Here is a 26,777-nt window from a genome sequence, read left to right as displayed (position 1 = left end):
ACGTTCACTGAGAATCACATCCAACCTTACATCCGTGTTTGTCCCTTTGAATTGCCCATTTTTATTTTTTACCAACCCTTGTTCTGATAGCTGCTTCTTGAGTTATTAATTTTTGAAGCAATTTTCGTACCTTGGACGATTTTCCATATGAACGCATCTTTGTTGTTTCGAAACACTGATTTGAGGTGCCAGTCCTACCCTACCCATTCCTCCTGACATTTTTCCTTTTTATACCCTGTCATTCCGATGCACGGTTGGTCCGCTATTAATTTTTGCGGGTTTTTGAGCCCTTTTCGTACCTATTTTTCACATTTATCCATGTGAACATGCCCTATTTTCATCAGAATTCGAGTTCAATATGACAACCGTGTCCCGCCAGCCTTTCCACCACTTTTTTCTTTTTCCTCCCCCCTCTTCCGACTGCTGGATTATTAATTTTTTCGAGTGTTTTCGGGTGTCTTTTTTGTGTTTTTCCCATATGAACCCCTCCTAATTCCCCTCCAAACTGAGTTTGATGCACCAACCCTGTGAATCCCCTTCCCTCGGATGTTTTTCATGTTTATCACACTTGGTTCCGGCAATTGGTTCTTCCCGTATTAATTTTGGAGTTCATTCTTGGGTACATTTTTGGGGTTTTTTCCCATGTGAACGCATCCTATCTTGATCGGAACTATGTTTTGCCATGAGAGAGTTGTTGGACACATTATTTTGCACATTTTTTCTTCTTTTCGCACTTCGTTTCGACACGCGATTTTCCGATATTAATACATGTATGTGTTTTCAGGTCTGTTTCTTGCGTTTTTTCCATGTGAACATCCTGATTTTGCCCTGGAACCTGTGTCACATTTTTTAATCATCTTGCCCTCATCTCCCGACACATTTTTTCTTTTTACAATTTTTCGATCCGACGTACGGTTTGGGTTTTATTAATTTTTCTTCCTTTTTGCCGTGTGGCCGTGTCTCTCGTGGTGCGCGTGAACGCGCATGTTTTTGGTTTTAAGCACCTCGCGACGCTCCCGTGGCCTTTGTGCCTGTATGTCGTCGTCCCCATCTGATCCCGCCAATGCAATTTTTTTTTACTCCCACCATGTGCATACCCACAGGCCGGGGGTGCGCTCACTTTTTCATGCAAAACCACACACAACACACAACTTAAATTACAAAAAAAAATAAATAAATTTAAAAACACAAAAAAAACTAACATTACACACAAACAAAACCCAAAACATAATAAAATACAACACACAAATTTTAATTTACCAAAAACAAAAAAAAAAACAAAAAAACTAACATTACAAACCAACCAAAATCAAAAACTCAAAAAAAAAAACCAACACACAACCCAATAATAAATAACCACACCTACATAAATTTAAAAAAAAACTAAAAAACCAAAAAATACAAATAATACTAAAAAATAATAAATAATAAATAATAATATCAATAACACTAAGCAAAAAAACAGAAAATAAAAACAACAACCACAAAACCAAAAAAAACAAAAAAAACAAACAACCACAAAATAAAAAATAAACAAAAAATAAAAACAACAACCACAAAATAAAAAAAGCAAAAAAAAGGAAAAAAAAACACCAACAACAATAACCAATAACAACACACACATAAAAACAAAAACAACCACGAACCCCTCATTAAAACCATTTTCCCTCACTGCACTTTTTTCCCTTTTTAATAAACACGCTTCGTGGGATGGGCACGTATAGTCCTTTAAGTTGAAATTGTTGGTCAATATTATGGTTAGGTCCTGATTAAGTTTTTATGGTATAATGGTTTGCTTATGTGATACGATTACGGGTGAGATTTGTCAGTTTTTTTTTTCTTTTTTTGGCATGATACGGGGTCTTGGGTGCCTACTTCTTACATCACATGAAATTTTCGGTCACATATGTATAGAGGTCATGCCGAATTTTTTCTAGGATGTTGATGCCAGGAGGCATATTCCACGGTGGATTCCGTGCCACTGTGGATTCAGTGAAGTTTTACAGTGGATTCCGTAAGATTTTATTACCGGGGCTCCTACACAAAGTGGATTCTTTGTGCGAGAAGTCGATGGGGATGCATATCCTTTTCGGGCGTTTTATTAATTTTATGTGTACATGGGTGATTTCATAGCAGGTGATTCCGCAAAATACATATTTAAATTAATAAACGTTTATGAGTTTAGAGTGCGCACTCGTGATAAATTAAGGTTAGGATTGATTTCTAACCAATTTATTTATGTAGCTGAAGACTGCTAGGTATTCACTTTTGTCGGTTTAATTGTATTATTTTACTAACGATTGTAAATGCTTCAGTTGATGTGTAGAGATAGCAGGGGTGGCAGTGGAAAGCATTGGAGGATAGCGTGTATTCAAAGTTATCGTCAATATTTTGATGGGCACATACCTTGGGCATGGTGCCTATATTTTGTCGTGCTTATTTATCAAAGTGCTTGATATTTATTTATTATTTTTGTATCCGCATGGGCGCACGATTTAGATATTTGTATTGGACATTGTATTTGGGTACGCTTGACTTTTTGGGCACCCATTAGCTTTAATCCTATTTGGCACAAAAGCAAACCCAAAAGCTAAAGCGTGCTATTTTGTAATTTGGGCTATTATTTGAGCTTGAAGATGATTAATATATGAAATACATGCTTTGTGGAGCGCTCACACAAGGCATGGGGGGAGATTGCACCCAATTGGTCTCTTGTTCATGTCGTGCAAGCTTTCTACATTGATTTGTGTGCAAAAAGTAGAGTTCTTTTGTTCTTGGGGACCTTCTGACGCTCACTACGTACACTTACGGCATCCGATCTGTATACTAGTGGTATCAGAGCGAAGCTAAGATCGAGAGCTTCCAATCACTTACCATCTTGCGCAAAGGTGGAGCTCTTGGAACGATCGAGCTCTACTGTAAATTTCATCGCGAATGGTCAATACCAGTGTGTTCCTAGCGGTCAAGAACCCCCTTCTGCACTCTCTGATCACGAAGGACCAGCTTGTGGAGGCGGAGGACCACGTAGACATCTCCTTCTTCAAGTCGTTTACAAACAGACTAATAGTAAGCTTCCATAGCTCAAAAGTTTAAAAGCTTTAAGTCAAAGCTTAGCAAGCCTAGTAATAAGCTTTAAAAAAAGCTTCAATCAACAAAACTGATGATCGACGGCAAGAATATGTGCTGGGCGGTGTCAAAACGACAATCAACGTCCTCACTTACACGAAAACCACGCAGGCCAGATCAAGCTTTAAGCTCTTTAATCCACCAAGTCTTCCAAGTTTTCTTAATTCTGCAAGTCACAGAAGTCATAAAAGACTTACTTCAACCACTCCCATAAAGGCTGTTCACATGTAGAAGTACAGAATCACGGTATTGCTCTCTGGTAGACTCTGTTCACACCTGCAAACTTGCTAAACCAGTTTTCGTAAACGCAGGTCATACGCAGTTTCTACGAAGACAACGAATACCTCAATCGCAAAAGAGAAAGACCATAAAAGCCAAACAAAAATTTACAAGCCTTGTATACCCGCCTTTGAGCTACGCTCATCCTGCTAATCAGATTTCGAGAGTGTGAGGTCTTTTGGATTTTACAGGATGACGGAACAACACATGGACAATCTTATGGTTGAAGGTGATTTACCCGAACCAACGATGGAGCAAAAGTTGGATTTGATTATGATGCAGCTTGATGAAGAACGAAGAGCCCGACAAGCTTTGCAAGCTCAATTGGCCGATTTGCAACGATCTACCACCAAGAAAGATGGACCGCAACCCGAAGATCTTATACGACGTACCATCGATGCGGCACTTGAAGCCCAATCCATCCGCAAAGAAACAAAGATAAGTAAAAGAAACTTCAAATTTCATGCTTTCAATGGATCTCGAGATGGAAAGACTGTACTTGCATTTATCAGTCAGTTTGATGATTACTTCCATGAAGAAACATATGTTGAGAAAGACAAAATTAAATGTGTCACTAACCGTTTAGTTGATCAAGCATCCTTATGGTGGACTGTGGTCCACAAGAGCATTGATTGTCCCACTACATGGGAGAGTTTCCAAAAGAAATTTTTGCAGAATTTCCTTCCTCCTCAGTTCCATGAAAAAGCCATAAAGCAATGGGATCTTCTACAGCAAAGAGATCGTGAACCTATTTCCCAATACACTGAACTTTTTTGGAATACCCTACTGCAACTACACATGCTCAAAGATATACCTAAAGTGACTCATGACACTGAAGACAAGATTCGCGGAAGAGACAAGCGACCACAAGAATTTCAAATTAATGGTAACTATGGTTCCAAACAATTCAATTCAAATTTTTGAAGATTCAATCAAAGTCATTTTCTTCCATCTTCATTCCGTAAGTCTTGGACACGACCACCTACTTTGCCATCAAACACCAATCAAAACCCTAAGCCATCCTCACAGCCAAATCCCAATATTCCTAAACTTCCTACCATTACTAATAATGTATCTAAAGCCAAACCTATAGTTTGTTACAAATGCCATCAACCTGGACATCTAGCAGCCAATTGCCAAACCAAAAAGCTGTTGGGGGTAAAGGCGCCTCCGCCGTGCCGCCTCGTGTATTACTACACTGACAGTACCCGCCACTGCACACTGCAGGTGGCGGGCGCCCGTCACGTCACTTTATTCTTTATTCTTTTAGTGACAGTTTGAATAAAGGAAGGCCCGGTCACACATTGTGACTGTTGGAGTTCCCATTTCTTGTCTCTCTCTTTCTTGCTCTTGCTCTCCCGCCATAGCTCGCGTGCAAGCTTCGATCCTTCTCACCTTTCAACTGGTATCAGAGCTTGGCATTCTCTTGCTCGAGCTCGACTCGGTGCTTCCCGACCTTCGCATCGACTCGCTTCACGCATTGGGTCTCCATCCCGGCAGCCATAGCCGACCTCTTGAGCTCCCGACTCTCCCCGGCTTCCCGAGCTCCATCCTGGCCTTCTTGAGCTTCATCAGGGCCTTGCCCTTGAGGTATTGCTTCAGCATTTGCAGGCATTTGAGTGTATTCTCAGATTGAAACAGGGCAGGAACAAAGGGCAGCCACTCTTCTTGAGCTCCATAGCTCATATCTTCCCTCCCCTTTGCATTGGGCCTTCATGGCTTGGTATGTGCCTACCTTGGGCCATCATTGAGCCCCCCATTACCCCCTTTTCAGCCCATGTGGAGCAACAGCAAGTTCAGCACCAACAGGGCAGATTGCATCATTTTTTTCCAGGCTGTGAGCACTCATCTACTTCAGCTCCACACTTGGCCATTGCTTCTTGCTCTCTACCTTGATCAAAAGGGCTATAGACTTCATGTTTGATGTCATTCAAGCTTTGGGTATTGGTCTTGATCTTTCGGGGCTGATTTCTTCAGATTTGGGACTGTCATAAACTGTCATAACAGGCTGAAAACAGGGCAGCACCATTGGCATTAGCATTTGTTGCTTATACTCCATTCCGGTTGTGCTATTTGATGCCCGTATGCGGTCTACATGATGCCTAGTGCCTTGGGAATGTATGCACATGATTATGCCATGATTTTGGCTTGAAATATTGGCTGATTTGGGACTGTTATTTACTGTTATACAGTGCTGGAAACAGGGCAGCCACACTTGGCATTGGCATTTAATGCTTATACTCTACTCCGGTTACCTTGTTTGATGCCCGTATGCGGTCTACTTCCTACCCGGATGTATTGGGGATGTATGCATTTGGTTTGACCATGATTTTGGCTTGAATTCGGGGCTGAAATCTACTGTTTAGAACAGTAAATACATGCTGGAATAACAGTGGGCTGAAGGTACTTTACATGCTTTGGCACTTACCTACCGATACCGGATGTATGCTTTGAGCTTTGGCATGATATCTTTGACATTTGGGGACGACTTGGAGCATATGTATGAGATTATGGGATGCTTTTGAGCTTCGCATTAGCTCCGTCTTCACTGGCATTTGGACCGACTCGGCATGCTCGTGGACCGCCTATGCCTCATGTCTCTGCTTGACAGTTAGGCTTTTGCATTACATGCTTTGGTTCGTGACATATGCTATTTGGTTCGTGTATGCCATACCGACATTTGGAGCTTGGATTTGGATGTATTTGAGCATTCCCGGCTTACTTGATCACTGATCTTGGTTGCTATTTGGATGTCATTGAGTTGACCGAGAGCTTATTTGGGCTTATGTATTGCTTCATGGTTAATACGACCGGTGCTTCATGTATGTCATGCTCTCTCGGATGCGCTTGATGCATTGACAGGGTCACTTATCACTGGTGCTTTCTCTTGGGTTGTTTGAGCTTCTGAGCTCACTTTGTACGCCTTTTGTGCCAGTGGGAGCATTTTACATGCTTTCTTGACCTTTGACAGTTGCATGCTATTGGAGCACTTACATGTATTTGGAGCAGTTTATGTCTTGAGCAGCTACATACACATTGAGACTTTGGGATCATACTCCGATCTTTATGGATATGCATTGATGTACTCTTGGTTCACAGGATGCTTATGAGCTGAGTCTCATATTTGGATCTTTCTCTTTGAGCAGATACCTATTTGTGTCAGGTTTTGGCAGTTACAGGAACACTTTGCCTAGAGTGTCTGGGGGTGTGCCTTTCACTGGCAGATGTTATTTTGACATGCTTTGGTGTTGAGCTCATGTTCTTTTCACTGTCATTGACCTTGCTTATGTCTGTTTCATGCCAGCTTTGGACCTAGCATTGTTTGCTTGACATATGGATCCTATTTTGGGACAATTTGCTCTCTAGATTGCATACTTGCAATTTATTACAGCAAGCGGTTATTGGTGGACTGAGTTGTACTTTTCATGCTGAAATATCCTGATTTGGTATACCGCACCTAGTACTAAGTGGGCAGCAACTTTTGGCACACTTTGCTCACCCTTTGGACCCCGTTTTGGTCATTTTTGGGCAGTTTCTGCAGTAAAACAGCAAGCAGTTTTGGACTGTTTGGGCATTTCCAGCCTGCGCATAATGGCGTCATCTTCGCATGATAGTGCCATCTTTAACATTACAAAGTTGGATGGTACCAACTACTCTTACTGGAAGAGTCAAATATGGCAGGTTTTGGTGCAGAAATCTCAGATTAAGCCACTTCGGTTGAGTGGGGAGCAGCCTGAAACTATGGACATTGACGACTGGCTTGAACTTGATGAGCTATGCAAGTCCACGATTGTATTGTCTCTCACTGAACAGGTACATTATAATGTATTTGAGGAAGCACAGAGTGCATGGGATCTATGGAATAAGATCAAGAATCTTTATGATAAGAAAAGTCCGGCGAGTCAGATGTACTGGTTGAAGCAGCTTATGGATCTGCGCATGAAGGATAATGCGACTATGTCTGCTCACTTGAGCCAGTTCCATGCTATACTGAAGAACCTGACTTCGCAGGATATCACCTTTGGAGAGGAAGTAACTCCTCTTTTCTTGCTTGGAACTCTAAATGAGTCATGGGATGTATTCCGCACTGCTCTTTGTGCCTCTAGTGCTACTCTAAAATTGGCAGATGTTGAGAGTGCTCTTCTTCAGGAAGAGGTGAATCGCAAAAACTTGGATGCCTCTCGTGGTAGTCATGCTTTGACAGTTAGAGGCAGGAATGACAGGTATGACCGTGGTAATGGCCGAGGCCGTGACTCGCAGAAGGGTCGGTCACTTTATTCTTTATTCTTTTAGTGACAGTTTGAATAAAGGAAGGCCCGGTCACACATTGTGACTGTTGGAGTTCCCATTTCTTGTCTCTCTCTTTCTTGCTCTTGCTCTCCCGCCATAGCTCGCGTGCAAGCTTCGATCCTTCTCACCTTTCAAAAGCCACCTGTCCATATCAATTATCTTGGAGCAATGGAAGAAGAAGAACGTGAGGAAATGCCTGACTTTACGGAAGATGATGACGACATTGTCACTACTTCGGATACTTTGCCAGGTATGCCAACTCCTCATTCTTTGTTGACAATAAAATGATTTGTGCATGGTAAAGAAAAGTCTATTTTACATGATGATGGGAGCATACATGACTTTATTTCTACAAAGTTAGTGAAATAATTGAAATTACAAACTGTTTCTACAAATTATCGCATTAAAGCTGCATTCCTAGGCACAAGATATAATGGAACACAAGAGGTGCATGACTTAGAAATTAAAATTTGTGAATATACTGAAAAAAGAAATTTCCTAGTTGTACCTTTGCAGTCTAGTGACATTATCTTAGGAATGCCTTGGCGTCATCAATATAATCCTGACATAGATTATTCTACGTATTCAATTAAAAATTATTTCCAAGGAAAACAAATCACATTGCATGGTATGCATGCCTCCAATAACTTTCCACTGCTTACTCATACTCAAGCTAAACGTGCATTACATAAAAGTAACAAATCTTATTTAATATGGATAAATGAACTTCAAGCTAAAGAAAAACAAATGCATCCTAGGCATACACAATTTCTTGCTCGATTTCAAGATTGTTTTGCTAATGATTTACCACCTAGACTACCACCATCACGACCTGAAGATCACAAAATAGATTTAATTCATGGTACACAACCACCATGTAAATCACCATATAGGCATAACCAAATTGAACAGAAAGAAATTCAAAATCAAATAGAGGAATTGCTTAACAGAGGATTAATTAGACCTAGTAGTTCTCCATTTGGTGCACCTGTTTTATTAGTAAAGAAGAATAATAATACTTATCGCATGTGCATTGATTATCGTGCCCTAAATAAAATTACAGTTAAGAATAGATATCAAATTCCTAGGGTAGATGATCTTATGGATAAACTACAAGGATCTGCCATATTTAATAAGATAGATCTTAAATCTAGTTATCATCAAGTAAGATTGGATAAATCTGATATATTCAAAACTGCATTTAGAACACAATTTGGACACTATGAATTTCTAGTGATGCCTTTCGGTCTAACTAATGCACCAGCTACATTTAGTCGTATGATGAATCGCATATTTGTGAAATATCAGCATTGTGTTATAGTATTCTTTGATGATATATTAGTATTCAGTAAAAATGAGAATGAGCATTATGAACATTTGTCTTTAGTGTTCAAGTTGTTAAAAGATAATCAATTATATGCTAATCCAGAAAAGAGTGAATTCTTTCAAACAGAAATTGAATATCTAGGACATATTGTTTCATCAGAAGGTATTAAGATTGACCCTAAAAAGATAGAAGCAATTTTAAATTGGCCCATATCCAAAAATGTGCATGAGTTACGTTCTTTTCTAGGTCTTGTTAGTTTTTACAAAAAGTTTATAAGAAATTTTTCATTACTTGCTTTATCTTTGACCAAACTTTTAAAGAAATGTATTGTTTATAACTGGTTTGATAATCAACAAAAATATTTTAATTTATTGAAACATGCATTAACCCATGCTCCTGTATTGCAACTACCTGATTTCAATAGACCATTCTTTTTAGTAGTTACTGATGCTAGTGGATTTGGAATAGGAGCCGTCCTTATGCAAGATAATCATCCCATAGCCTACTCTAGCTATAAACTCAAACCATCCGAATTTAAATATTCTACCTATGATAAAGAAATGCTAGCTATAGTACAAGCCTTACATCAATGGAAATATTATTTAATGGGTTCTGAATTTATGATCAAAACTGACCAACAAAGCATTAGACATCTCCTTAGTCAACCCCAAATATCTGACCAACATATCAAATGGGCAGCTTTCATTCAAAGTTTTCATCCCCTTATACAATATCAACCAGGAAAAGAGAATGTTGTAGCTGACGCTTTAAGTAGAAGACCTACAATTCATAATATTTCTGTGATATCATTTGATTCCCTTATCCCTATGAAATATACTTATCATCAGGATATTACTTTTCAAACTCATTGGAATAAATTAGTTGCAAATAATTGGATTCCTATTGATTCACTATCTTACAATAATGGATTCATGTTTTATGAAAAGAGATTATGTGTGACAGTTCCATTTCGATCATTTGTTTTGCATGAGATTCATTGTCCTCCATATCAAGGTCATAGAGGTATTATATCTACTTTGCGTACATTGACTGAAGATTTTTATTGGCCACATATGGCTCTAACTTTGTATCTGAATGTTTAGTTTGTCAACGAGTTAAAAGACACCATGGTAAACAATATGGTTTACTAATGCCATTATCTATTCCATCACGACCATGGGAACAGATTTCAATGGATTTTATCACTGGTTTACCTAACACTAAAGCTAACCACGATATGATTTGGATTGTTGTAGACAGGTTTAGCAAACAAGCATATTTCATTCCATGCAAGAAAACTTTAATTGCATCTCAAGCTGCTCAATTGTTTTTCAAAACTGTGTTTACTAACCATGGTTTACCAAAAGTTATTATTTCTGATCGTGATTCTAGATTTTGCAATAATTTTTGGATTACTTTGTTTGCTAACTTAGGAACAAAGATTGATTTTTCATCTACATTTCATCCTGAAACAAATGGTCAAACAGAAGCTACTAACATTACTATTTTAGATATTTTACATACTTACACTATTTCAAAACCACACACCTGGGATACATATCTACATTTACTTCAGTTTGCATATAACAATACACCACATACAGCTACAAAGAAAGCACCATTTGAAGTTATTTATGGATATAGATTGCCTACACTGTTGCATCATTATCAAATAAAATTCAAACTGCTGATGATATTGCTAACATGCATGCCACTATTTTTGATGAAGATAAAGATATGATTGCCAAAGCCCAGCAATCATATACAAAACAAGCAAATAAGAAAAGACAGGCCATGAATTTTAAAGTTGATGATTAAGTTTGGTTACGAATAGAAAAACGTAGATTACAAAGTGTAGATAAACACCCAGTAGTGAAATTAGCACCTAGATTCTATGAAACATTCAAGATCATACACAAAATCAATGACAATGCATTTAAACTAGAACTACCACAACATTGGAAAATCCATAACACTTTCCGTATCAGTTTATTACGACCCTTTAGAGGCCAATTGCCTCTACACCCTTGGGGGTATGATGCCAGGAGGCATATTCCATGGTGGATTCCGTAAGATTTTATTACCGGGGCTCATACACAAAGTGGATTCTTTGTGCGAGAAGTCCATGGGGATGCCTATCCTTTTCGGGCGTTTTGTTAATTTTATGTGTATATGGGTGATTCCATAGCGGGTGATTCCGCAAAATACATATTTAAATTAATAAACGTTTATGAGTTTAGAGTGTACACTCGTGATAAATTAAGGTTAGGATTGATTTCTAACCAATTTATTTATGTAGCTGAAGACTGCTAGGTATTCACTTTTGTCGGTTTAATTGTATTATTTTACTAACGATTGTGAATGCTTCAGTTGATGTGTAGAGATAACAACGGTGGCAGTGGAAAGCATTGGAGGATAGCATGTATTCAAAGTTATCATCAATATTTTGATGGGCGCATACCTTGGGCATGGCGCCTATATTTTGTGCGCTTATTTATCAAAGTGCTTGATATTTATTTATTATTTTTGTATGCGCATGGGCGCACGATTTAGATATTTGTATTGGACATTGTATTTGGGTACGCCTGACTTTTTGGGCGCCCATTAGCTTTAATCCTATTTGGCACAAAAGCAAACTCAAAAGCTAAAGCGTGCTATTTTGTAATTTGGGCTATTATTTGAGCTTGAAGATGATTAATATATGAAATACATGCTTTGTGGAGCACTCACACAAGGCATGGGGGGAGATTGCACCCAATTGGTCTCTTGTTCATGTCGTGCAAGCTTTCTACATTGATTTGTGTGCAAAAAGTAGAGTTCTTTTGTTCTTGGGGACCTTCTGACGCTCACTATGCGCGCTTACGGCATCCGATCTGTACACCAGATGTGGGTTGTTTGGGGTGGTCAATTGGTTAGTTACATCTGTGTGTGTGCTTCTTTTGATCAATTTCTTTTTGTTAGTTGTTTTGCAAGCATTCTTTGTGATTGTCTGTGTTTGTGGTGTATGTGTTTTCCATCTGAATGGTGCCTCATGCTCCTCCTCCTATCCAATATGTCCTGTTGATCAATAAGGATTATTCTTCCCTATTGGCTTTTGAGCCTATAGCAAAAGTAGGACTTGCAACTTTCGTGGCTGCTTCACTCCCTTTGATTCCAGACGATCCATCTCTGTGTGATGAGTTTTTTGCATCAAACAATAAGAAATCAGGCCTGATTTATGGAACTTCCATGGTATTGACACCTAGAGGGTTAGGGAAGGCTTTGTCTCTTCCCTACAAAGGAGAACCCTTTGTTACAGCCAGACAATTATTCTCCAATGATGAGATTCTCAAGTTGTTACAGAAGCAGACCAAAGAGGTTCTGGATGTTAAGAAGGTGATTAACACTTCAGAAGTGTCTTTTTCCATGATCACTAATCCTCTTTGGAAGTTAGTCTGCCAATTTCTCCAAGACAGGTTTATGCCTGCCAAAATACCATCTCATTATTTGTCCAAAGAGCTCTTCACAACTTCCAGGATAGTGTTAAAAGGGGTGGCCATTGATTGGAGTATTTACCTGCTTATGAAGATGGACCAACATTTTGTCAAAGTGACCAGAGGGAATGTCATCAATGTCACCTATGGTTCCTATTTATATGCTTTCTTGACATATTCCAGCCTTAAGAAGGGTGTGCTTCCCCCTCCTCTATCTGATCCAATTCCTCCCCCTCCACCTTTAGAGGATTCAGAACCTATTGACATAGAGAATCTTGATTCCCCTCCTCCGTTGGTCATTCAGTGGAAGCGTCTGAAGCGTGTAGCAGATAAAACTCCCTCAGTCATTCCTTCAGTCACAGTTCCTACTACTTCTGGCAGTGACTTCCCTGCCTACCTTACATGTAACAATTTATTCAGGGCACATCGAGAGGGTTCTTTGGAAATATCAGTTCCTTCACTGAATAGTTTAGTGTCAAGAGATGCCATTCCATTCCTTTGTAATGACATCCAGAGTTCTATTGAACTCTCAGTGGCAGCCTGTGTTCAACAATTATATCCTTCTTTCTATGAAGAATTGCTGCAATCCAAAGACCAGTTGCATAAGGCAACCTTAGAGTTAGCCTCTACTAAAGACACTCTTGCTAATCTGTTTAAGCAAATGGAGCAGCAGGCCCAAAAAGCAAGAAGAGAGCAAGTTTGGCCACACACAAGAATGAGCTTCTTTATTCACTTCTTGAATTTTATATATGCCCTTATCCCCTCCTTGGGCAACCATCCCCTTTTTGGTCCATGGCTTTTGTCCATTCCTCTACTCCCTTTTTTTCTCCTATTAGCGTAGGCCTCAACTTGTGCCTCTCGTTCTTTACAATTTGTATGGGAGAGAGCTCGATACTCTTTTACAAAATGAATTGTAGTGCGTCTACTATCTCTCTTGCTAGCATATCATGGCACACTTGTTATTGTGTGCCACCTTTTAATTTGAGACTTTTGAATGTGCCTTCCTGCTCCATTTTCCTCTCATCTTGGGTGTGTCTTCCATTTCTAATTTTTCAACTTTTCTGTCTTGGTCTTTCCCCTTCTAGCTGGGTGCTAGTTGCATGGCACCTGATGGTATGGGCTGAGTTTATAGAGGGTTGATGAGACATGGTTCTTGGGGTTGTTGGGGAGGTGGGTACATTGGGCATGGTTTATGAAGTGATTCTAGGAGGTTGCCGATGGCAAAGATAGATGATTGGTTGAAGAAGACCTCCATAGGTATTGGATTGCTACATCACCATCCAATGTTCTTGAAAAGAAAAAGAGTGCACTTCATAGGGGGTTGTGTCTACCTTATCGTGCATTGCATTGTGCAAGTGATGGTGGAACTAGGAGATGGGTCCAAGCCTAAGGTGTTGTCCCACACTTGAGGACCCAGTTTGTGTAAATGGAGATGTTGTGAGTGACTTAGGGAGAGAAGTCTATCAATCATGTCTTACCCTTGATGTGCCCTACGTTATGATGTAGGGAATGGGCTAGGGTGGTCCCGTGTCTTCTCCTCTTGACTGTGTGACATTCAACACTATGCTAAAAAAGGCTCCAGCATTCCTATCTCAGCAGAGGTGTTCACTCTATGCTAAAAAATGCTCCAGCATTCCTATCTCAGCAAAGGTGTTCACTCTCAGAATGGCCATCATGTAAGCTAAGTCTGACTCTATCTTCGTTCTTGGCTGCCCATTCCTCTGGTTTCTCTTTCATCTACTCTAGCCCTTGATTTTGGTACTAGGCTACGGTGTGATTACTTGCTCCGATTCCTACCACAATGTATGCATTTGTTGATGATCCTAGTTTTTTCATTCTACTTGGTCCCTCAGTATGGCTTACTTGTGGAGAGCTGCTTGAAGTTGGTTGTGCAGCTTTACTAACTTCTTTGTGGTCTCCTCATCTCTTTGGGTCCTTGGCCACACCTGCAACTCTTTCCTTGCCTCCTCTCTTGGCCTCTTCAACTTCTCCTTTTCTAGTTTGAGGTGTTTGTTTTTCCTAGAGTTGAAAGCACACATTTCTTCTAGGGCTATGTGATTATCTCTTTCCTCATCATACATATATTTCGAGCTTTTCTCTCCCTATCTTTCTTTTAAGGCCTCTTTCAATGCAATTATTTTCCTATTGATGAAATTCATCACCCTCGTTTGTTCCACCTTGTAGGTTGCAAAGGCGATCTTCTCCTCTTCTAGCTCTACAAGTGCAACCTTTTTCTCCTCAGTCGCCTTGTCGAGTTGTCTTTGAAGCTCTTTTACCAATTTTTCATGATCTTCAATGTTGCATATGGTTGAAGGCACTGAGGTAGTCGACACTTCCAAACAAGGTACCTTCTGTCCTTGGTGCGATATTGCTTTCATTGACTGCCCCTTGAGTAGTTCGTTGTGTCTGGGTGATTGTTAGGCTATCCATGATTGGTGGAATTGCATATAGGAGGTCTTTACCCTTGGTGCGATATGGTTGAAGGCACTGAGGTAGTTAATGATGTTGCTTTCATTGACTACCCCTTGAGTATTTCCTTGTGTCTGGGTGATTGTTAGGCTAGCCATGATTGGTGGAATTGCATGTAGGGGGTCTTTACCCTTGCCTTTGACCATCGATCTTGGTCCCGCCTCTTCCGTTATTGTGCTTGTACTTAGCATGTCATCCCATGCTAGGCTCATTATCGTCAATTTTTGAGATTGAGAGTGTTGCTCCATTGATCTCCAAATGACCAGGGCTATCTCCTCCTCCTTCTATTGCCTCAGTCGCTCTTTCTCCTCTTCTTGTTTCTTCATGCGCTCTTCTTCAAGCCTTTTTGATTCCTCCTCCACCCTTTGGAGGTCACTATTTTCTTCAGAGGTGGACAAGGTTCTTCTTATAGGGATCTTAAGAGTGATTTTTTTTCTCCCCCCTAGCTTGACAACTCTGAGCCTTGTTACTCATTGGCTGTCCTCTCGCTCAAGATCCTTGTTGTTGAGTAGGTTGATCGCCTTCCTTTTCATTAGTAGCTCTTTCTATTTTTTCCTATTGTTCCTTGTGAAATTTTTCCTCTCCCTATTCTTTTATTGAAAGTGAAATAGTCGGGCTTGGTAGGGTGGGGAAGCAATGCTCCTCTTGGATAGGCGATGGCTTCGGGGTCTCTTCTACTACTTTTCTTTCTGCCTCCCCCAAGGCTTCCTAAATTATGGCCATTAGTACTCCTTCAAGTTCTATGGTTGAAGCCTTGGAAGCAGGTTTTTTCCTTTTTGACTATGTTGTGGCAACCGAAGACTCCCCTCTTGCTGCCCTTGGTACTATGGCTAGCACCTTTGCCGATGCTTGTATTGTCTTTTGAATGTAGGCATTCTAATTTACCTTGTCTAGGGTTTTATTGCAAGGCTCTTTAGTAATGGCATGCCTATTCTATTCATGAGAGTATTATATATCTGGCTTAAGAAGAGGGTATGGACAATTTTTGCTTGCAGTTGGATGGTGGGTTTAGGAATGTCAATCATGCTAATCCCACTGTTTGTGTAGACCTTCTTTTTGTCCATACCTAGCATGCTTGCAATTGGATGGTGGGTTTAGGAATGTCAATCACGCTAATCCCATTGTTTGTGTAGACCTTCTTTTTGTCCATACCTAGCATGCTATATATGTCCCTCTTTGGCCCCTTCTTTGGCTTATCTATAATCCTAGGGCCTTCTCCACAATTTTTGAACTCAAGATAACTTCTACCCTTCTAGAGGTCTCTCCTTGCATGATGGTTACCATGCCCCTATTCCTTTGGACATCAAAAGTCCTCAAGAATTCTATACATTTGTTGTAATCATGCCTTGCCCCATCTTCTCCATGTTGAGATATCGAGCTCCACTCGTGATATGCCAGGGTGACCGTTGTGTATTTATGTCACCGACATGTCAGTTGCAGATGCGGTTGGTACACCGCCCATGAATAATAGCTAGATGACAGCTATCCTTATCTACTCTAGTTCGTGGCTCAGTTAGTATGCCACCTTAGTTAGTTGAGTTTGGTTTGAGACCCATATATAGGGTTCTTCTATTTCTATGTATTTGAGTTCTTTTTGGCTTATACAACTAAGAAGAGAAAAACTGTTTTCAGCCTCCACCCTTGTGTGTATTCCCCCATTGTGCAAGCAAGAAAGCTACAAGTGAGACTCCTTCCTTCTCTCCCACAATCTTGACATGGTATCAGAGCCTTGTTCGTGGTAAGGAGCTTAAGAAAGCAAGCCAAGCTCGCGGTGTTCTGGTAAGAGGAGCAGTGTTGCTTTCATTTTCTGTTTTGGGAGCAGATCTCTGCAAGTAGCATAGCCGAAAATTGCAAGAGTGCATTGTCTCAGGTTGAGATGCCATTCACGGTGAAGCAAGAGGGCAGTATATGGTGCGGGCATTGGCTTTAGCCCTCGGCGACCCTGTTTTTTTTATTTGAGGCCATTTCGGGGCCTGTTTTGGAGGCGGAAGTTTTCTGCACGTACTCAGGAAAAGACCCAGTTTTATACTGTGCGACCACTGTTCTACAAGACGGTGAAAAGTTACTGTAGAAATTGCATCGTATGCCTGTGTGCAGAGACATTGGGAGTTACAGAATCATCCTTGTTGCCTGTTGATGCAAAACCGTCACTAGGAAGTGACTGTGTGGTCAAATACCACTTTCGTCAGTTTTGCAGATTAGCCCTTGTGAGGCTGAAGCTGTGTTCTTTGCAGTGACAGAATTTTTTGCAGTGTTCTATAATGGCGTCTGATTCTCTCTCATAGATTGTCACTGAAAAGCTTGACAAGAACAACTTCCAAGCATGGAAGTTTAGAATGACGAATTTCCTTATGGGAAAAGGATATTGGGAATTTGTTGCAGGAAATGAAAAAGAACCAGTTCTTCCTGATGTTCCCAATCAACAGCAAATGCAGGCATTTAAAGCATGGCATGAGAGAGCCAGGAAAGTTATGTATTGGTTGTCTATCAGCATTTCAGACTCTATGATTGTGCATATTCAGGATGCAAGTACGCCAAAGGAGGCATGGGATACTTTGTCAAAAATGTATAGCACAAATACACAAGCAAGGAAAATGCAGCTCAAGCAAGAGTTGCATAATGTGCAAAGAGAAAATATGAGCATCAATGACTACCACATGAAGATGAAGAAGATTGCAGATGCACTTGCTTCCATTGGGTCGCCAGTGGAAGATGATGATTTAGTTTCTGTGACCTTGAATGGTCTAGGAAAGGATTATGCACAGTTTCGGACATCCATTTTAGTTCGTGAAAGATTTCCTGATTTTGAGGAGTTGATTGCTCTTCTAATTTCTGAGGAGCAGAGAAATGGTGGTGCATCTTCTTCAGGAGGAACTTCAAAGGAAGCTGTCTTCTACTCAAATGCTGGAAGAGGTAAAGGCAGAGGTAGAGGAGGCCGATTTGGAGGCCGTGGTAGAAATCAGAATATGCAGCAAACTCAAGAAAACCAGTCCTATGGAGGAGGACGTGGTAACTCTAGAGGCAGGGGGAGCCAAAGAGGTCGTGGTGGATGGCAAAGAGACCAAAATGCAAACAGTAATGTTGAATGCTACTACTGTGGTAAAATGGGTCATATGGCTAAAGACTGCTATAAAAAGCAGAATGACATCATGAATGGAAAACTGCAACAAGGGAATTATGCATCTTCTAGTAGACAAGGTGATGACAAAAATGAGCATTTGTTCATGGTGCAGCACATGAACAATTCTGTGACAAGTGCAGAAGAAAGCAATGATGTATGGTATGTTAACTCAGGTGCATCAAACCACATGATAGGTCATGCATAATGGATGGAGGATGCAAGGAAAATGGAAAAACCAGGATTTGTGGAGACTGGTGATGATACTACACATCCTATTGTGCAGATTGGAAAAATTCATTTGTCTATGCAGGATGGGAAAAAGAAATACATGTCCGATGTATTTCATGTCCCGAATATCACCAAGAATCTGGTTTCTGTTGGTCAAATGGTTGAGCAAGGCTTGCAGGTCAGATTTAATCCTCATGGATGCTTTGTTGAGGATATGAAAAATAAAGGTCGCTTGATAGCAAAAGGAAAGAAGAAGGGCTGAATGTTTACGTTGGATGCAGACATGTCTGAATTGAGTGCAGCAATGTTTGCACATGGGACCGGTGTAGTTGCAGATATTGATATCTGGCATAAACGCATTGGTCATGTTAATGTACAGCGACTTAAATCAATGCAGGCCCAAAATATTGTTGCAAGATTGCCTAAATTCAAGGTTGCAGAAATGCATAAGGTATGTGAAGCCTGTCAGTTTGGAAAACAGGCAAGGAAACCATTTCCTAGACATGTTCAAGAGAGTAAGAAGCCATTGGAATTAACCCACTCTGATGTGTGGACTACTAAAGCTGCATCTCTTGGAGGCTGTCATTATTTTGTCACTTTTATTGATGACTATAGCAGAAAAGTTTGGGTGTATTTTATGAAAAAGAAAAGTGAAGTTTTTGGGCATTTCAAAACTCTTAAAGCTATGGTTGAAAAAGAAACAGGCCTGCAAATAAAATGCCTAAGGTCAGATGGAGGGGGAGAGTACCTCTCAAATGAGTTTGCAAGGTTCTTGCAGGAGCATGGCATAAAGCAGCAATATTCATGCAGTCATACCCCACAGCAAAATGGAATTGCAGAAAGAAAAAACAGGCATATTGGAGAGGTATCTCGTGCCATGGTCAATGAAAAAGACTTGCCAGATTTTTATTGGGCTGAGGCAGTTGCTACAGCAGTCTATATAATGAACAGGACTCCCACTGCAGCAATACATGGGATGACTCCAGAGGAGAGGTATACTGGTAGGAAACCAGATATTTCTCATTTGAAAATTTTTTGTTGCATTGCCTATGTACATATGCCAGATGAGTTGAGATCCAAGTTGGATCCAAAAGCTGAGAAGTGCATCTTTATTGGTTACTCTCTGCAGCAAAAAGGGTATAGATGCTATAACCCTTCTACTCGTAAGTTTACAGTGAGCATAGATGTTGTTTTTTATGAGATGAGTAGCTGGTATAAACCAGTAAATGTGATTGATGATGTAGATGCACAAAATGGTAATGCTGCACAGAATTCACAGCAGCAGTCACAAAATATTTGTGGACCTGGAGCGTCCTCTAACAGAGGTTCACATTCTTCGCCATGGACAGGCAGATTGAGATCAGGAGAATCTTCTCAAAGCAATGCAGATAGTGGTATGCAGGTATCACGAAAAGGAAAAGAGAAGGTTGATCAGCCCATGTTTGATATGAATGCAGGTCACTCTTATGTGGATGGTGAATCCAGTGGCTCAGAACAGAGCATTGATGATGAGTTGGGTATTCCTTCTATTGTTACACCTGGAGTAAGGAAGACCATGGATGTTTTGAGAGCACCTGGGAGTGAACCTATTTTGCGCAGGTCTACGAGAGCTAGGTATCCTGTGGATAGGCTGAAGTATGATGGATTTACAGCCATTCACTATGCATATATGGTCAAAGTGATACAGGAACCAGAACCCACTTCTTTTGAGCAAGCCATGGGAAAAGAAAAATGGGAGAAAGCCATGGATGAAGAAATGGATGCCTTGGAAGCAAATGCTACATGGGAATTGGTACCTTTGCCTAAAGGTAAGAATGCAATTGGCTGTAAGTGGGTTTATAAGGTGAAGCACAATGCAGATGGTTCTGTGAACAGATACAAGGCAAGATTAGTAGTCAAGGGGTATGCACAAACATATGGCATTGACTATGAAGAAACATTCAGTCCGGTTGCAAGGATGGCAACCGTAAGAGTAGTCATTGCTATGGCTGCATCAAAGGGATGGTCTTTACATCAGATGGATGTAAAGAATGCCTTCTTGCATGGTGATTTGCAAGAAGAGGTCTATATGGAGCAGCCACCAGGTTATGTGCGTGCTGTTCATCCTGAGTTTGTTTGCAGGTTGAAGAAAGCCTTGTATGGCTTGAAGCAAGCACATAGAGCATGGTCTGACAAGATAGGACAATATCTTGTTACTATTGGCTTTCAGATTTCCAAGGCAGATTTCTCACTTTATGTGAGAAAAACAGAGAAAGGTATTATGCTACTTGTCATTTATGTTGATGATTTGATTATGACGGGTGACAGTGATGAAGATATCCTTCATGTGAAAATGCTATTGAAGCAGAAGTTTGAGATGAAGGATTTGGGAGAGCTGCGTTATTTCTTGGGCATTGAGGTGATTAGATCACTAAGTGGGATACAGCTCTTGCAGAGGCAGTATGGATTGGACATGCTGTCCAAATATGGGATGACAGGCTGTAAGCCTATTTCAGTTCCTTTGGAGCAGAATGTGAAGCTGAGCACAGATGTAGGTGAGCTTCTGGAAGACCCTACTATGTACAGACGCATAGTAGGAAGTTTGATCTATATGACTATTACCATGCCAGATTTGAGCTATGCTGTTGGATTGGTAAGTCAGTTTATGCAAGCTCCAAGGAAACCGCATTTGGATGTGGCTAGACGCATACTCAGGTATGTGAAGTCCACATTGCAGTATGGACTATTTTATGAGACTGGGGTTCAGATACAGTTGCATGGATACACTGATGCTGATTGGGCTGGTATTATTTCTGATAGACGATCTAACAGTGGGTATGTGTTCTCTTTTGGGAGTGCTGCAGTCACTTGGAGCAGCAAGAAACAGCCTACAGTTGCCTTATCGAGCTGCACAGAGGCTGAGTATAGGGGTGCAGCAATGGCTGCATGTGAGGTAGCTTGGTTGCATAAGCTACTTTATGATATGCATCAGTCTACAAATGGACCAGTTGTCATTTATTGTGACAACATGAGTAGTATACACTTGGCAAATAACCCAGTCTATCATGCTAGAACAAAGCACATTGAGGTGCATTATCACTATGTGCAGGAGAGGGTTTTACTAGGTCTTATTGATCTAGTTTATGTCAGCACAGAGGATCAGACATATTCACGAAGGCATTGGGCACAGAGAAGCTGTGCAAGTTCAGAGACCTGCTTGGTGTGCAGGAATTGGGATTGAGCTCGAGGGGGAGTGTTGAGATATCGAGCTCCACTCGTGATATGCCAGGGTGACCGTTGTGTATTTATGTCACCGACATGTCAGTTGCAGATGCGGTTGGTACACCGCCCATGAATAATAGCTAGATGACAGCTATCCTTATCTACTCTAGTTCGTGGCTCAGTTAGTATGCCACCTTAGTTAGTTGAGTTTGGTTTGAGACCCATATATAGGGTTCTTCTATTTCTATGTATTTGAGTTCTTTTTGGCTTACACAACTAAGAAGAGAAAAATTGTTTTCAGCCTCCACCCTTGTGTGTATTCCCCCATTGTGCAAGCAAGAAAGCTACAAGTGAGACTCCTTCCTTCTCTCCCACAATCTTGACACTCCAAGTACTTGGCAAGATTACATCATTCTATTATCAGTGCCACTACCTCTTCAGATGTCACTACTCCTTCCAGATTGTGGATGTTGTGGTATTTTAATTGGTTGAATGCTTGTATCTCCATGGCTAATCCATATCTTCTATTCTCCTCTTTTGAGAAGGGGAGCATGTTGGCTTTATCCTGTTCACCTGCCATTTATATTCTTGTCACTACACAATAGTCCACAATTAGGTCTCTTTCAAGGGAATCTATTACATTGAAGGTAAAGTGATTAGAAAGATTAATTTCCAATGATGAAGGATATAACCCACAAAATGAGAATTCTCATATCAATCAATCCACACATTTTTACACATTCATTCCTCCCTTAAAATACAATTTCTATTTTGAGTTTTCATCCATTTCCCACTTTCACTCCCTCCTCCTTCCAGAGGATGAAATTCCTTTCTAGAATTGTGGGAATCAAGGTGTATGGACATTCAGTGCATCCATGGTATACCTTACTTTCTCAAGAGCCAATTGTAGAACTTGTGGTTATACTCTAGATTCGTGTAATAGTCTATATCCTATGGGCAAATGCCCACTTGCATGATACATCAGTCAAGAAGTCGCTAGAGTTGAGTCGGCTTGCAATGTGGAGTTCCTCCTCCATTTGGATTCTATCCAAGTATGGGTGGAACATGATATTGTATTCTAATGGCTGATTCATTGTTATGGCTAACACTCTAAATGAGGTTAGGGCCACATAGGTTTTGTCATACTTGGAAGTCTTGATGGCACATTGTTGCTCTACATTGGTCATGATTTGGAAACCTTATTGATCCCATGAAATGCACAAACTATACCACTGGACTCAAACTCAACTAATCCGTAAGAGTTTAGAAATTACATGTGGTGGCATGGAAATTTTGCTCTTCTTATAGGAGGTGATTAAGTGTTGGCTCAAGGCCTCTTCTCACAAAATTCCATTACCAATCATTTCATTTTCAATAGTGGAGATCTTAGTAAAAATGAATTCGTATTCTTCTCAAGAACACAAAAAATGATGTACCTCATTTGCTATAGGCTCATCAAATAGGCCTAGGTCCAAATATTCATAACTTCTAGCAAAGAAACAATGTGAAAGTGAAGTCTAGTTGTCATCGAATGCATGTCACTAAATCATCCCATGTGTCCATGGCCATGTTGGAAGCTACTTCAAGAATGGATCGTGGTGGTAGCAATGGCCTAAGGCTTGCTAGTGGTTTGGGTTTAGTTGAACTGGACAAGTTGATGCATGGTACTTCCACTTGGGGATTCTTAATGGGTGTGGCAAGCTTGGTTTGGGAGGTTTGGAGTTTGATTGACATTGTGTCATCATGTGTTACAATGGTGGTGACATTAGAGGCATTAGGTAGAAGCTCATTCACGAGCAATTGCTTATGGACTCATGGTTGAGCTTTGGTTCAATAGTCCATTTGAGCATCCAAAGATTGAGCACCCTTTCTTTGAGTTATTCTCCTCCCCTATTTCAGTTGACATTCTAGGCTTGGTTTTTGGGGCATGATATTGAGGTTTATACATGGCACTTGAGAATTTAGGTAGCCACATCAAGGTGTATCGCCGCCTTAGGCTCACAGCAAGGCTCTTAGAACCCAGTGTTGCTTAGTCAAGTGTGATCTATAGGAGCGCCAACTTCTTAATTTTGACCTAGAGTTTGAGGTACAAAAACTATATCTTCCCAATGATTGATGTTTGTGAGATTGTGGCCTATGCTTGGGAACCCACTTAAGTGTTTGGGCTGTAGCTTTGGGTGTAGTTTCTAGATGCAGCAGTGAAGTTACGATGGGAGTACATTATGATGTACTTCCCCTCTCCTTAGGGTTGACACTAGGTTTGGCTATCGGTGGCACTACTACAGGCTTTGGAACAATTGTGGTACCCTTGTTGAAAGCTCTTACTATTCTAACATTACCTATGGCAAGGTAGATATGTTGCAACACATAGTCAATATTACAATGAGCTTGTTTTTTGAACACATACCCCAGTAATGATTCCTTACCAAAACTCTGCTTATTAGGCAACATGTAAAATATGAAGGGTAGGTTCTCAGTCTCAATAGAAACCTTTAGTTTGCATTTTTCCAAAAGTGGGATAGGACTGCCCTCCAAATAGGCTACGTTTCACATTGGTTGGTTGCAATTGGGGTTGACCCGATGCAGTGTTTATAGGTTAAGATATTTGAATCGACTCCCTCATCAATTAGCACATCAAGGGTGCATACCTTTTGGGTAATTACGATTATTTCTAGGTAGGCTGGTGCTACTACTTCCTCATCCACCTCCTCGAGTTCAGTGATGGTTGCACCCTCACATCCGTTGATGGTTCTATCATTGGAGATTCATGAAGTGGATGTGATGGAGGGTAATGCTTCTTTATGCGACTTCCGTTGAAAAAACCTATACCCTCTCCTAGGTTTTTAAGTTTCATATTTCCCATTCTACTAATATTGTGAATCTTGAAAGGTCTGAATCCCTTGAACTTCATTTTCTACTTGTGTCCCTTGTTAGAGTACAACAAGACTAAGTCTCCTTGCCCAAAGTCTCATTCTTTGACGTATTTATCAAACCAATGCTTACATCATTCATTTTCATAGATTAGGGTATGGATTGCAATGAGATGAGTCTCGGATAGGCATTCCAACTCTACTAACCGATTTGTGTATACTTCTTGGCCCTCCCATCTCTCTCAAGATAATATTCTCAAGCTTGGAACAAAGAATTCTATTGGTAGAATAGCTTTGGCTTCATAGGTCAATCTGAATGGATTCTTCCCTATGGTTGTTTTGTAGGCCATCCTATATGCCCATAAAGCTACCATGAGCTTATTGTCCCAGTCGGCATGAACCAAAGACTACTTTTTTTAGAACGCTCATCCAGATATTGTTCATGGATTTGGCTTGACCATTGGCTTGAGGATAATATTGTGAGGGCTTTCTGTGGATTATTAAGAAGGTGGATAACAAGTGAGCAATCACTTCATTGATGAAGTGTGTGCCTTAGTCACTAACAAACTCTATTGGGGAAACAGAATCATGGGATTACTTGCTCCCAAAGGAACTTGCATTTGGTCCTAGTATCATTTTTGTAAGTTGTTTGAGATTCCATCCACTTGTGAGGTAGTGTGTGGTAACAATGATGTATTTGTCTTGGTAGTATTGTGTTGCAGGGCTAATTGGACCAATGAAGTTGATTCCCTACTTCTCAAATGGTTGGTACATTATCAATAGGGTCAACTCCATTTTTTCCTTATGAGTAGGGACTTTGGTCCATTGGCACTCATCACAATGCTTCACAAACTTAACTACATCGCAGAATGGCATTGACTACGACAATTGAGATTGAAGCACCTTACGTGTAATAATGCCTCCACTAAAATACTCTCTAGCAATCTTGCCATGTGTTTCTTTGAGCACATCACACGTTTTGTGTTTGTAAACACATCTCCTTAAGAGTGTAACTATCCTAATTGATACAGTTGACATGAAATCAACTGATAGGGTTGGACCTTCAAGATTACTCTTTTTGACCTAGCATTTTCTATGGGTCGTTCCAATAGTTCATTCTCAAGGATGTGGACTATGTCATCCATCCAATATGGTGTGAGGTCTACTCTAAACAAATCTCATTCACTGGGCATTCTAAAAAGATACACATTTGGTAGGTCATCACTGATTATTTATCCCGTATGGCTTATCTTGCAGTAAGCGGGACATATGATCTACCATATACTATTGTTTTCCCTTGCATATGATCATAGAGAAGTCAAGTTCCAAAAGTAGAAGTAAACATTGAGCAATACATATTGTTGTGTGTAGGGTTTGTTTACAAGATAAAGCAATTCTTGATGATCCACAAATAATATAAAGGGTGTCGCTAGAAGATAGTGTCTAAACTTCTTTACACCAAATACCATGGCTAACCCTTCCCTCTCTGTTATGAAGTAGTTCATTTTTGTCTCAGTGAATTGTCTGCTAGCAAAGCTCACTAGATAGTATAGGTTATGTTTTCTAGGTTGCAAAACACTCCCTCCATGACAAATTTTGATGCATCAAAATGCACATGGAAGGTAATGGATCAATTTGGATCTCTTAAGATAGGAGATAAATTTAGAGCTTGTTTAAGCCTTTCATAGGCCTGTTGACATTCTTAAGTCTTCTTGAATACTATCATAGCTTGGTCTAGCAATTAATGCATAGTTCAATACAAACCGTCAGTAGTATCCTATGTGGCCTAAGAAACATTGAACTCCCTTGAAATTGGTCAGAGGGGGAAGGTCTATAATCACCTTAACTTTAGAGAAGTCTATGGCTATCCCATTCCTTGACACGACAAGCCCCAAAATACAACTATGCTTCACCCAAAACTGGCACTTTAAGGGATTCAGTGAGAGACCGTATTGATGACACCATTCAAAGACTATTTGCAACTTTTCTAAGTGCTCTTCCTAGTTGGTGTGGATGCACAAATCATCGACAAAGACTTCCAACCATTTCTTGAGCATTTCCTTAAAGATGGCACATATGAGGCATTGGAAGGTAGCAAGAGCATTCATTAGTCCAAATGGCATGACTATGTAGGCAAACACCCCTATTCGATGGTGAATGTCGTCTCATGCCTATCATTCAAATGGACTTGCACTTGGTTATAGTCTAAGAAGTCATCCAAAAAATTGTAGGCTTCCTTTCTTGCCACTCTCTCTAGAATGTGATCCACGTATGGTAATTGGTACTTGTCTCTCTTGGTGGCTTATAGTTTATGCACACTCGAATCTTCCCAAATTTTTTTATGACTATGACAATGGGTGATACCCAGTCTATGTGTTCTATCTCATAAATGA

The sequence above is a fragment of the Lygodium microphyllum genome, chromosome 11, assembly GCF_053477565.2.
Source record: "Lygodium microphyllum isolate KBCC chromosome 11, Lygodium_microphyllum_v1.1.10, whole genome shotgun sequence".
NCBI classification, from domain to species: Eukaryota; Viridiplantae; Streptophyta; class Polypodiopsida; order Schizaeales; family Lygodiaceae; genus Lygodium; species Lygodium microphyllum.
Note: the sequence above shows the minus strand (reverse complement) of the source record.